Raw genomic sequence first — 13,480 nt, forward strand, 5'->3', positions numbered from 1 at the left:
GTCCTATAGACATTCTCGTATCTCATGCTTTCTTAACTGTGTGGTAGGCACTAAATCTTGTTTAACCTAAAAAATAACAATATGGTTCAGTTGACCAAATGATTATTCCAAAACAATACAAAATTTAAAAGCTTCAAACAGTTGTTATTTACTTTATATCTAAAGACAAATAGGATGTTTCACCATTGCAATGGCAGAATCCCAAGATTGTATCAAAATGTAAAACTTATAATGCAGAAATTCAATTCACGTGTGAGACCAATCATTTAAATGAAAAGTTCAAATCATTTTTTTCTTGGGTAATTACTTTCCTTTGATTTACAACTGTGATGATTAAAAGAAAAAGTGTTGTGATAGACAAACATAGTGTGGTGATAGATAAACATAGAGTGGTGAGAGACAATAGTGTGGTGATAGACAAACATAGTGTGGTGATAGATATACAGACTGTGAGGACAGATTTATACAGTGTGGTTATTGATTATGTGTGGCAATAGATATATTATATGTGGTCATAATTATATATTATGTGTGGCAGTAGATACATAATATGTGGTGGTATATACATTATGTGTGTGCCAGCAGATGTATTATGTCGACAATGTGCAATAACACCGAAACAATATATTTATTAGGTTTACTCATCATGAATGTTAGAATCATTGACAGACAGTTAGTATACCATATTTGCTGCTTTTATTGAAAAGACACCTAACATGACATTTACATATAATATTGCATAATATGTTGAAGCAGTTATTCTTTAAAAACATTTCTTTTAAATTATTTCATTTCAACCAGGATTGTTTCATGCTAATCCACTTTCAAATTGGTATAAACAGGGCTTTGAGAGATATACCCAGTGGTGTGATAGACATAATATATCAATTGAGGTGAAAATCTAAAGAGTAAGGTGATAGATATTTTGAGTGAGGTGAAACATATAAAATGAGGTGATTGATTTGCAAGGAGAGGTGATTGGTATTTTTAGTAAGGTGATAGGGTATATTGTGTGGAGATGTACATAGAGAATTTTGGGGTAGATATAGGGTTAATTGGGATAGATATAGAGAGTGTGTGGTCATTGATAATTCATGTGAGGTGAAAGTATGTAAAGTAAGGTGATATGTGTTTATAATGTGGACATAAATAAAGGTACTGTGTTGATAGATATGGATAGCATGGGCATATATATAGAATGTGTGTGGTGATTGATATATAAAGTGAGGTGATTGGTAAAAAAAAGTAAGGTGATATGTGTTTATGATGTGGTCATAAACATGGAGACTGTGGGGAGAGATGTTGAGAGTATGGGGATAGATATAGAGAGTGTGTGGTGATTGATATATGAAGTGAGGTGATTGATAAATAAAGTAAGGTGATATGTGTTTATTATGTGCAGATATACATAGAGAAGTTTGAGGTAGATATCGAGAGTATGGGGATATATATAGAGAGGGTGTGGTGATTGATATATAAAGTATGGTGATTAAATAATAAAGTAAGGTGATAGGTGTTTAATATGTGGAGATATACATAGAGACTTTTGGGGTAGATATAGAGAGTGTGTGGTCATTGATAATTTATGGTAGGTGAAAGTATGTAAAGTAAGGTGATATGTCTTTATAATGTGGTCATAAACACAGAGACTGTTGGGATAGAAATGGAGAGTATAAGGATAGATATAGATATTGTGTGGTGATTGATATATAAAGTGAGGTGATGGATAAATAAGGTAAGGTGATAGGTGTTTATAATGTGGTCATACACTTAGAGACTGTGGGGAAAAGATATCTAGAGTATGGGCATAGATAAAGAGTGTGTGGTGAGTGACATAGAGAATGTGGTGATAGACACAGAGATGATGGGATAATTATAGAGAGTGTGGTGATTGAGATATAAAGTGAGGTGATTGATAAATTAAGTAAGGTGATAGGTGTTTATTTTGAGAAAATATACAAAGAGACTTTTAGGGCAGATATAGAGAGTGTGTGTGTGGTGATTGATTTATAAAATGAGGTCATGAGGCTTTTATTAAGTGGAGATATACAAAAAGACATTCAGGGTATAGAGAGTATGGGTATAATTATAAAGAGTGTGATGATTGATATATAAAGTGAGGTGATTGATATAAAAGTGAGGTGATTGATAAATAAGGTGAGGTGATAGGTGGTTAATTTGTGGAGATATACAGACAGACTTAAGGGGTAGATATAGAGATTATGGGGATAGATTAAAGAGTGTGGTGATTGATATATTAAGTGAGGTGATTGATAAATAAAGTAAGGTGATAGGTGTTTATTTTGTGGAAATATACAGACTTTTGGGGCAAATATAGAGAGTGGGGGATATATATAGAGAGTGTGTGTGGTGATTGATTTATAAAGTGAGGTGATTGATTTATAAAATGAGGTGATTGATAAATAAAGTAAGGTGATAGGCTTTTATTAAGTGGAGATATACAAAAAGACATTCGAGGTGGATATAGAGAGTATGGGGATAATTATAAAGAGTGTGGTGATTGATATATAAAGTGAGGTGATTGATATAAAAGTGAGGTGATTGATAAATAAGGTGAGGTGATAGGTGGTTAATTTGTGGAGATATACAGACAGACTTAAGGGGTAGATATAGAGATTATGGGGATAGATTAAAGAGTGTGGTGATTGATATATTAAGTGAGGTGATTGATAAATAAAGTAAGGTGATAGGTTAATTTTGTGGAAATATACAGACTTTTGGGGCAAATATAGAGAGTGGGGGATATATATAGAGAGTGTGTGTGGTGATTGATTTATAAAGCGAGGTGATTGATTTATAAAATGAGGTGATTGATAAATAAAGTAAGGTGATAGGCTTTTATTAAGTGGAGATATACAAAAAGACATTCGGGGTGGATATAGAGAGTATGGGGATAATTATAAAGAGTGTGGTGATTGATATATAAAGTGAGGTGATTGATATAAAAGTGAGGTGATTGATAAATAAGGTGAGGTGATAGGTGGTTAATTTGTGGAGATATACAGACAGACTTAAGGGGTAGATATAGAGATTATGGGGATAGATTAAAGAGTGTGGTGATTGATATATAAAGTGAGGTGATTGATAAATAAAGTAAGGTGATAGGTGTTTATTTTGTGGAAATATACAGACTTTTGGGGCAAATATAGAGAGTGGGGGATAGATATAGAGAGTGTGTGTGGTGATTGATGATTTATAAAGTGAGGTGATTGATTTATAAAATGAGGTGATTGATAAATAAAATAAGGTGATAGGTGTTTATTAAGTGGAGATATACAGAAAGACATTTGGGGTGTATATAGAGAGTATGAGGATAGTATGAGGATAGATATAGAGAGTGTGGTGATTGATATATAAAGTGAGGTGATTGATAAATAAAGTAAGGGGGTAGCTTCTGTATAATGGGGAGATATACATGGAAACTGTTATGATATACATGATGACTGTTGGCATAGTTATGAAGATTGTAGTGATAGATAATCATGGTATGGGGATAGCTATTGAGACTGTTGAGATAGATATGGAGAGTGTGGTGATGAATACAGCGACTGCAGCAATGGAGTAAATTATCAACCACCATACTATTTATCTGTTATTGAGTATCATTTTTTATAAAAAAAATACATTACCATCATCACTATTGCTGAGTGCTGCTTGGTTGTAAATCATTTAACTATTTTTGTTATTTCATTTATCTTTTCTTCAATTTTCACCAATGACCTGTAAATCCCTGGAAAATCTTGTTTGGTATTTCTGTCAGAAGAACACAAATATAAATAATCAATTTTATAATTGCTACATGATAAGTGTACAATCTTATACAAACATATCTCAGTGGACATTGCATATCTGCATATAATCTTCCACTGTAAAAAGTAAAATCACAAAAATACTGAACTCAGAGGAAAATCAATTTGGAAAGTCCATAATCACATGGCAAAATCAAAAAACAAAACGCATCAAAAACGAATGGACAAGAACTGTCATATTCCTGACTTGGTACAGGCATTTTCAAATGTAGAAAATGGTGGATTAAACCTGGTTCTATAGCGCTAACCCTCTCACTTTAATAACAGTCTCATCAAATTCCGTTACATTTACATGATGCGTTAAATAAACAGTCACAATCAATAAAATAGTCAAAATATGGGAACAATTATACAATGACCAGTCCATTTCTCTCACTTATAGAAGATACAACAATAGTATATCGTCTAGTGAAAAACAGAAAAAGAATGATGATAGATGTAATCTTTGTGTTACTATGAATATGATAAGATGGTGATAAATAGATATAGATTGGTGATAAGTGTGGACTTAGTTATAGTTGGGTTATGTGTACACAGAACAGTAGTATGATATATACAGTGTGATGATATATAAACAAAAGGATGATATATATATACATACTGTGTGGTGACATATATCAATGGTGTTGTGATTGATTTAAACAGTGTAGTGAGTTAATAAATACATATGTGCAGGGGATACATATATAAAAAAATATATATAATATGTGATGAAAAAAAATCAACAGTGAGGTCAAAAAGATATTTTCAGGGAGGTCATACATATATAAAATGAGGAGATAGATATATAAATTAAGGTGAGAGATATAAAAATTGTGGTGACAGATACACAGTGTGGTGATATATGTATAAAGTTAGGTGATAGAGATATAAAATTTAGTAATATATGTACAGTGTGGTGATAGATATATTAAATAAGGTGATAGATATATGAAATGATGTCTAACTTACATAAAATGAGGAGATAGATATACAAATTGAGGTGATAGATATATAGAGTGAGGTGATAGATACATAAAGTGCAGTGATACATGTTTAAAGTGAGGTGATACATGTTTAAAGTGAGGTGATAGATGAATAAAGTGATGTGATTGATATATATGTACATGTATATAGTGAGGTCATAGCTTATAGTGAAGTGATAAATACATAAAGTGAGATGATAAATGTTACAAGTGAGGTAATAGATATATAGTAAGAATAGAGAAATAAATAGTTTGGTTATAGATAAATAGTGAGGTAATAGATATAAATAGTTTGGTCATAGATAAGTGTCTGGTGGAAAGAACATTTACAATGATGTCATCAAGATATTTTCAGAGAGGTGACAGATTCATATGAGGATGGAATACATATATAAAGTGAGAAAGAAGAAAAATATTGACAGTCAGGCCAATAAGATATTAGCAATGAGGTGATACATCAATAAAATGAGGACATTGATATATAAAGTGAGGTAATATATATATATAAAGGTTGGTTTTAAATTATAGTTATGACCAGTTAGGTGATAGATGTATAGTGAGGTGAAAGATATATAAAGTGTGTTGATAGATATATAAAGTGTGATGATAGATATATAAAGTAAAGGGGTAGCTTCTGTATAATGCGGAGATATACATGGAAACTGTTATGATATACATAGTGTTGTGACATATGATCAGATACGTGTTAGATATATAAAGTGTGGTGATAGATACATAAAGTGTGGTGATAGAAACATAAAGTGTGGTGACATATGACCAGTTAGGTAATAGATGTATATAATGAGTTGATAGATATATAAAGTGTGGTGATAGATATATAAAGTGTGGTAATAGATGTATAAAGTGTGGTAATAGATACATAAAGTGTGGTGATATATGATCAGTTTTGTGAAAGATGTATGAAGTTAGGTGATAGAAATATAAAAGTGTGGTGATAGATATATAAATTGTGGTGATAGATATGTAAAGTGTGTTGATAGATATATTAAGTGTGGTGATAGATACATAAAGTGGGGTGATAGATACATAAAGTGTGGTGACATATGATGAGTTAGATGATAAATGTATATATTGAGGTGATAGATATATAAAGTTTGGTGATAGATATATAAAGTGTGGTGATAGATATATAAAGTGTGGTGATAGATACATAAAGTGTGGTGACATATGATTAGTTAGGTGATAGATATATAAAGTGTGGTGATAGATACATAAAGTGTGGTGGCATATGATCAGATAGGTGATAGATATATAAAGTGAGGTAATAGATACATAAAGTTTGGATACATATGATGAGTTAGGTGATAGATAAATAAAGTGTGGTGATAGATATATAAAGTGTGGTAATAGATACATAAAGTGTGGTGACATATGATTAGTAAGGTGATAGAAGTATATAGTGAGGTGATAGATATACAAAGTGTGGTGATAGATACATAAAGTGTTGTGAATTATGATTATTTGGGTGATAGATGTATAAAGTGTGGTTATAGATACATAAAGTGTGGTGACACATGATCACTTATGTGATAGATGTATAGTGAGGTGATAGATACATAAAGTGTGGTGATATATGATCAGTTAAATGAAAGATGTATAAAGTTAGGTGATAGATATATAAAGATAGGTGATAGATATATAAATTGTGGTTATAGATATATAAAGATAGGTGATAGATTTATAAAAGGTAATGATAGATGTATATAGTGTGGTGATAGATACATAACATGAAGTGATAGATACATAAATTGTGGTGACATATGATCAGTTAGATGATAGATGTATATAATGAGTTGATAAATATATAAAGTGTGGTGATAGATACATAAAGTGTTGTGACATATGAATAGTAGGGTAATAGATGTATATAGTGAGGTGATAGATGTATAAAGTGTGGTGATAGATATATAAAGTGTGGTGATAGATATATAAAGTAAGGGAGTAGATACAAAAAGTGTTGTGACATATGAATAGTAGGGTTAAGATGTATAAAGTGTGGTGATAGATATATAAAGTGAGGTGATAGAAACATAAAGTGTGGTGACATATGAATAGTTAGGTAATAGATGTATAAAGTGTGGTAATAGATACATAAAGTGTGGTGACATATGATCAGTTAGGTGATAGAAGTATAAAGGGAGGTGATAGATATACAAAGTGTGGTAATAGATACATAAAGTGTTGTGACATATGATGAGTTAGGTGATAGATACATAAAGTGTGGTAACATATGATTAGTTAGGTGATAGAAGTATATAGTGAGGTGACATATATACAAAGTGTGGTGATAGATACATAAAGTGTTGTGACATATGAATAGTAGGGTGATAGATGTATAAAGTGTGGTTATAGATACATAAAGTGTGGTGATATATGATCAGTTTTGTGAAAGATGTATAAAGTTAGGTTATAGAAATATAAAAGTGTGGTGATAGATATATAAATTGTGGTGATGGATATGTAAAGTGTGGTGATAGATATATTAAGTGTGGTGATAGATACATAAAGTGTGGTGATAGATACATAAAGTGTGGTGACATATGAGGCAATATGCGCAATTGTTATTCCATAGGCCGTAATGGTAACGTTTTCTTCTGTTGCCCAGCCCATATCGTAAACTTGTATATGTATGATGGCTTGTTTCGAAGCTGAGACATTTTTACATATGTGGTTAAATTTTCGGGGTACGAAGTGTGATTCATTTTTCCGTAATTTAGCAAACCCCGAGTATCCTTTTGTGATGTCGCTCCTCATGGTAAAAAATCCCAGTTTTAACACAATAAGTTCTTTGAAATTTTAATACTTTGAACACATTTCATAGCTCCATGGTTTTTACACATTTATTCTGTGTTCCCTTATTTTCTAAATTAACACTAATGGTTCAGCTCAGTTATTTGTTTATCATAGAAATGTGTCAAATATCACTACACAGAGATTTTTTGTTTACACGTGACTTTTGTGTTCCTCATTTCAAGGCGCATTAGGGGTATTGTCCCATATGGTCAGTTAGATGATAAATTTATATATTGAGGTGATAGATATATAAAGTGTGGTTATAGATATATAAAGTGTGGTGATAGATATATAAAGTGTGGTGATAGATACATAAAGTGTGGTGACATATGATTAGTTAGGTGATAGATATATAAAGTGTGGTGATAGATACATAAAGTGTGGTGACATATGATCAGATAAATGATAGATATATAAAGTGTGGTAATAGATACATAAAGTTTGGATACATATGATGAGTTAGGTGATATATATATAAAGTGTGGTGATAGATAAATAAAGTGTGGTGATAGATATATAAAGTGTGGTAATAGATACATAAAATGTGGTGACATATGATTAGTAAGGTGATAGAAGTATATAGTGAGGTGATAGATATACAAAGTGTTGTGATAGATACATAAAGTGTTGTGAATTATGATTATTTGGGTGATAGATGTATAAAGTGTGGTTATAGATACATAAAGTGTGGTGACACATGATCAGTTAGGTGATAGATGTATAGTGAGGTGATAGATTCATAAAGTGTGGTGATATATGATCAGTTAAATGAAAGATGTATAAAGTTAGGTGATAGATATATAAAGATAGGTGATAGATATATAAATTGTGGTTATAGATATATAAAGTGTGGTGATAGATTTATAAAAGGTGATGATAGATGTATATAGTATGGTGATAGATACATAACATGAAGTGATAGATACATAAATTGTGGTGACATATGATCAGACATATAGATGTATATAGTATGGTGATAGATACATAACATGAAGTGATAGATACATAAATTGTGGTGACATATGATCAGTTAGATGATAGATGTATATAGCTATAGTGAGGTGATAGATATATAAAGTGTGATGATAGATATATAAGGTGTGGTGATAGATATGTAAAGTGTGGTGATAGATATATAAAGTGTTTTGATAGAAATACAAAGTGTGTTGACAGATATACAGTGTGGTGACAGATGTATAAAGTGATAAATGCATAAAGTTAGGTGATAAATACATAAAGTTATTGGATAGATATATAAAATGAGGTGAGATATATATATATATAAAGAGAGAGAGAGCGTTAGGACATTAATATATATAGCTATAGTGAAGTGCTAAATATATAAAGTGAGGTGATAAATGTATCAAGCAAGGTGATAAATGTATCAAGTAAGGTTATAAATGTATCAAGTAAGGTTACAGATATATAAAGAAATGTGTTAGATGTATTATTTGTTGAGTTACATATATAGTCACGTCAAAGATATATCAATAGAGGTTTACATATAAACAGTGAGATTATAAATATATTGTGTGAGGTGATTGATACATAAGGCAAGATGATGGGTATTTAAAGTAAGTAATAGGTGTATATAATGTGGTGGTATATATAGATACTGTGGGGATATATATAGAGAGTATGGTGATTATTATAGAGTGTGGTGATTGATGTATAATGTGAGGTTAAAGGTATCTTAAGTAAGTTGATAGATGAGGCAATAAGGAGATATACATAGAGACTTTTGGGATAGATATAGAGAGTATAGGTATAGATAAGTATATATATAGAGAGTGTCATGATTGATACATTAATTGAGGTGATAGGTATTTAAACTTAGGTGATAGGTGTATATTATGTGGTGACATACAAAGAGACTGTTGGGATAGCTATAGAGAGTATAGGTATAGATATAGGGAGTGGTGGTTGATATGTGAGGTGATAGGTATATATAATGTAGTGATACACATAGAGACTGTAGGGGTAGATAAAGACAGTATGATGATAATTATAGAGTGTGGTGATTGATATATACCATGAGCTGATAGTAAGGTGATAGGTGTTTATAATGTGGTAATATACAAATACATTCATCATAGATACCAGGACTAAATTTTGTATATATGCCAGACACATGTTTCATCTACAAAAGACTCATCAGTGACGCTCGAATCCAAAAAAGTTTAAAAGGCTGAATAAAGTAACAGACTAAAGTGATAGATATTGAGAGTATGGTAATAGATATAGAGACTGTAGCAATAGATATGCAGTGTGTGGTATGATAAAAATGAAATTTCATGTGTTAAAATAATCACTATATAAATTTGTTACTAAAGGATATATACATGTATTCAATAAGGATGTTTGACCAACATTTATTATACCATATTCCTATTTTTATTTACATAATACATGTGCATGATTACAAGAATGTAGAAAAGTCATTGATATAAATATTGTGTGATATGCTGTAGCAGTTTTCCTAATAATTATTTTCTAACAAACCCTTCACCATCACTATAAACAGAATTGCTGAGTGCTTCTTTGTTATAAATCATTAAATTATACTTGTTATTTTATTTGAAATTAAATATACCTTTTTCTTTTCTTCCATTTTCACCCATTACATCTTTGTCCTTTTAAAATCGTGTTTTGTATCTCTGTAAGAAAAATCAAAATATAAATAATAATTCCTACATGAAGTCATTATAGGTTTACAAGCTTATACAAACATATATCAATGGAAAAGCAGAATTTGTTGGAATTTCTCTACCGTTTTAAAATTTAAAAAAATTAAGAAGCTATATAACCTAAGTTAAATTTTAGTATTGTACAAGTTTTACAACTTAGTTATACGGTATTAACTGTTTTATTGTATAAATTTCAAAATTGTTATAATCTAATGAAAGAAGATTGATGTGATTCATTTTACATTATGATCATACTGATGAAGGTTAACCAAAATATTTATAAATAATTACTTCATTACTGTTTTGTTTACTTTTAAGGGTTTAATTATATATATCAAGATGAGGTGGTGAAAGATATATAGTGTGGTAATTTATAAATATAAATATGATAAAGTGGTAATACATAGATATAGAGTGGTGATAAGTGAGGACATATATATATATAGCAAATTTTCAGATATAACATTGTGGGGTTGATGTTTAGACGAATATATATTGTAATTTTTGAATATAGTGCGGTGAAGAATATACAGAATAGCGATTATATATAACTTATGATATATAAGCAAAGTGGAGGTATACATATATACTGTGTGGTGACAAATATAAACAGTGTGGTGATTGGTTTAACCAGTGTAGTGGTAGACATATTAACAAAGTGGTGATGGATATATAGGGGTGACAAGTATCAATTGTGTGTTGAATGATATACATGTTAAGTGTAGTTATATGTACTATTAGTGTTGTTATATATATACAGTGTGGTTGTTGATATATATAGTGTGGGGATATCCAATATAATCAGGATAGTTGGTAGCTAATAAAAAAAACCCTGAATCAATCCATTTCTTTTCTCTAGATACACCAACTGTATTTGAAGCAGTTTTTTCATGACATAGCTTCTTCTTCTTCCAAATATGATGAATATTCTGGCAAGTTGTGCATGATTAAAATGAATAATCAAAATGAGAAGCAGTTTTCTTCTTGATGTGTACCGTTGTATTACTTCCTTTCCATCAGAATTTATCAAGGTCCATTGTAGAATAGCAATCTGAAAAAAATCATATAAAAAATAACATTACAAATTCAGTAAATCAAAAGACATTCTACCATATCAACAAACTGTTATATAAAGCCCATTCTTACTTGTTAACATATATTAAAGCTGTTTTTTTAACTTTTTAACATATGGATATACGAATCTTTAATATATAAAAAAAAATATGTAATAGATCTATATAGTACAAGGAAAGACAAATTTTTTTTTTAGATTGTGGTGATAATTGCATAGTGTGAATAGTGTAAAAATAGATATACAGTATGTGGTGATAGAAATACATATAGTAATGATAGCTATTGGGAGTGTGGTGATGGATAAAGAAAGTGTGGTGATAGAAATGTAACATGTGGTGATAGATTTGAACAATGTAGATGTATTCAGTTTGGTGATAGAATAAAAAGTGTAATGATAGATAAATAGTGTGGTGATAGATAAATTTAGTACAGAGATGATATATAGTAAGGTGATATAGATTTCTATTGAGGTGATATATATTTATTAATATGGTGATATATAATTAGAGAGTTGATAGTCTATATATACAGTGAGGTCATAGATATATACATAGAGTGGTATTAAATAAAAATATAAACATCTTTTATGGTAAATATGTATAACATTGTATAAAGTCATGATTTTATACAGAATGGTGATAAATATAAAAAATGTATTGATAGAAGTATAGAGAAGTAATAGATTATTAGTGTGGCGATATATATATATATATATAAAGAGAGGTGATAGATATATTCAATATGTTAATATAAATATAAAGAGAGATGACAGGTAAAACTGTGATGTGATAGATAAATAAGGTGAGGTGTTAGATATAAAGTGTGGTGACAGCTTTATAAAGAGTGGTGATGTATATATATATAGTGTGGTGAAAGAGAAAAATGTGAGGTGATTCATTGATTGGTGTATAATGTTAGGTGATGGATATATGAAGTGTGGGGATAGAAATGTGAAGCTACCTAAAAGAAATCTAGTGAGGCGATAAATATAAACAGTGAGGCCATAGACATATAAAGGGAGGCAGTTAATGACTATAGTATGGTGTAAAAGGTATTCAGAGAGATACAAATATAAACATCTTTTGGTGATAATATATACAGTATTGTACAAATTGGTATTTATACAGAACAGTGATAGTTATATATAATGCTTTTAGTTATATACAGTGTGTTGATTGAATTATAAAGCAGTAATAGATTTAAAAAGTGGTAATACATGTATATATATTCAGTGTGGTGATATTAATATAAAAGTGGTGATGGATAAATATGTTGATGATACAAAAGTGTAGTGATAGATTAAGTGAGGTGATAGATGTATAGTAAAGACATAGATATAGAGTTAGTGGATATCTATATCTGAAGTGGTACATATATAAAGTATGGTGATAGAGAGATAAAGTGATAAAGTGATAGATATTGTAGATGGTGATAGATATATATTGTGATAAATAATGGAAAATATATATAGAAAGATCTGAATTAAACACCTTTGGTGTTAGATATATATACAGTATTGTACAAAGTGGTGATAAATACAGAATGGTGATAAATATATACAGTGGTTTTGGATATATACAGTGTGTTAATAGATTTATAGAGTGGTGATAAACATATAGTGTGGTGATAGATATATCGTCGCTGTTATGCAAAAACCTCGTATCTAAGGTTTTCATAATTTTACACCAGGCAATAAAAACTGATTTTTTTTTATCGATTATTTAGAATTAAATATTTATGTTCCAATGTATGCAAAAATATCGTATCTTCTAACCAATCAATTACCAAGGCGAGCAAAAATTTCTGCACCTATATTGTATTTTCAAAGCTTTTCATTATTTCTAAGCTATACATAATATATTAGACAAAAAATTGACAAAACTGTACCTGTTATAATCTCAGCTGCTAGTGCCATCTTTTTTTTTTCTTTTGAGATATGATATTTTCGCACAACAAAATGTCTCACCAATCTGACTACACTTTTTTCGTCACTTGTCAGAATTCGGGTTAATGATTGGTTAGAAGATCAGATATTTTCGCATTCAGTGGAACATACATATTTAATTCTTAATAATCGATAAAAAGATTTCCGCAAAAAATTGAGATACGA

At 30.0% G+C, this 13,480-nt stretch overlaps 1 long non-coding RNA gene across 1 annotated transcript; it reads right to left on the reverse strand.

The window, feature by feature from the left end:
* Positions 1-10,440, reverse strand: LOC134723292 (uncharacterized). The gene is made up of 3 exons (XR_010108039.1): positions 10,203-10,440; positions 3,651-3,774; positions 1-66 (listed from the first exon to the last, which is right to left on the reverse strand). It is a non-coding gene; the product is annotated as an uncharacterized LOC134723292 (long non-coding RNA).
* Between the last annotated feature and the right edge of the window lie 3,040 nt (positions 10,441-13,480).

Source organism: Mytilus trossulus, chromosome 6, assembly GCF_036588685.1.
Source record: "Mytilus trossulus isolate FHL-02 chromosome 6, PNRI_Mtr1.1.1.hap1, whole genome shotgun sequence".
Lineage (NCBI taxonomy): Eukaryota > Metazoa > Mollusca > Bivalvia > Mytilida > Mytilidae > Mytilus > Mytilus trossulus.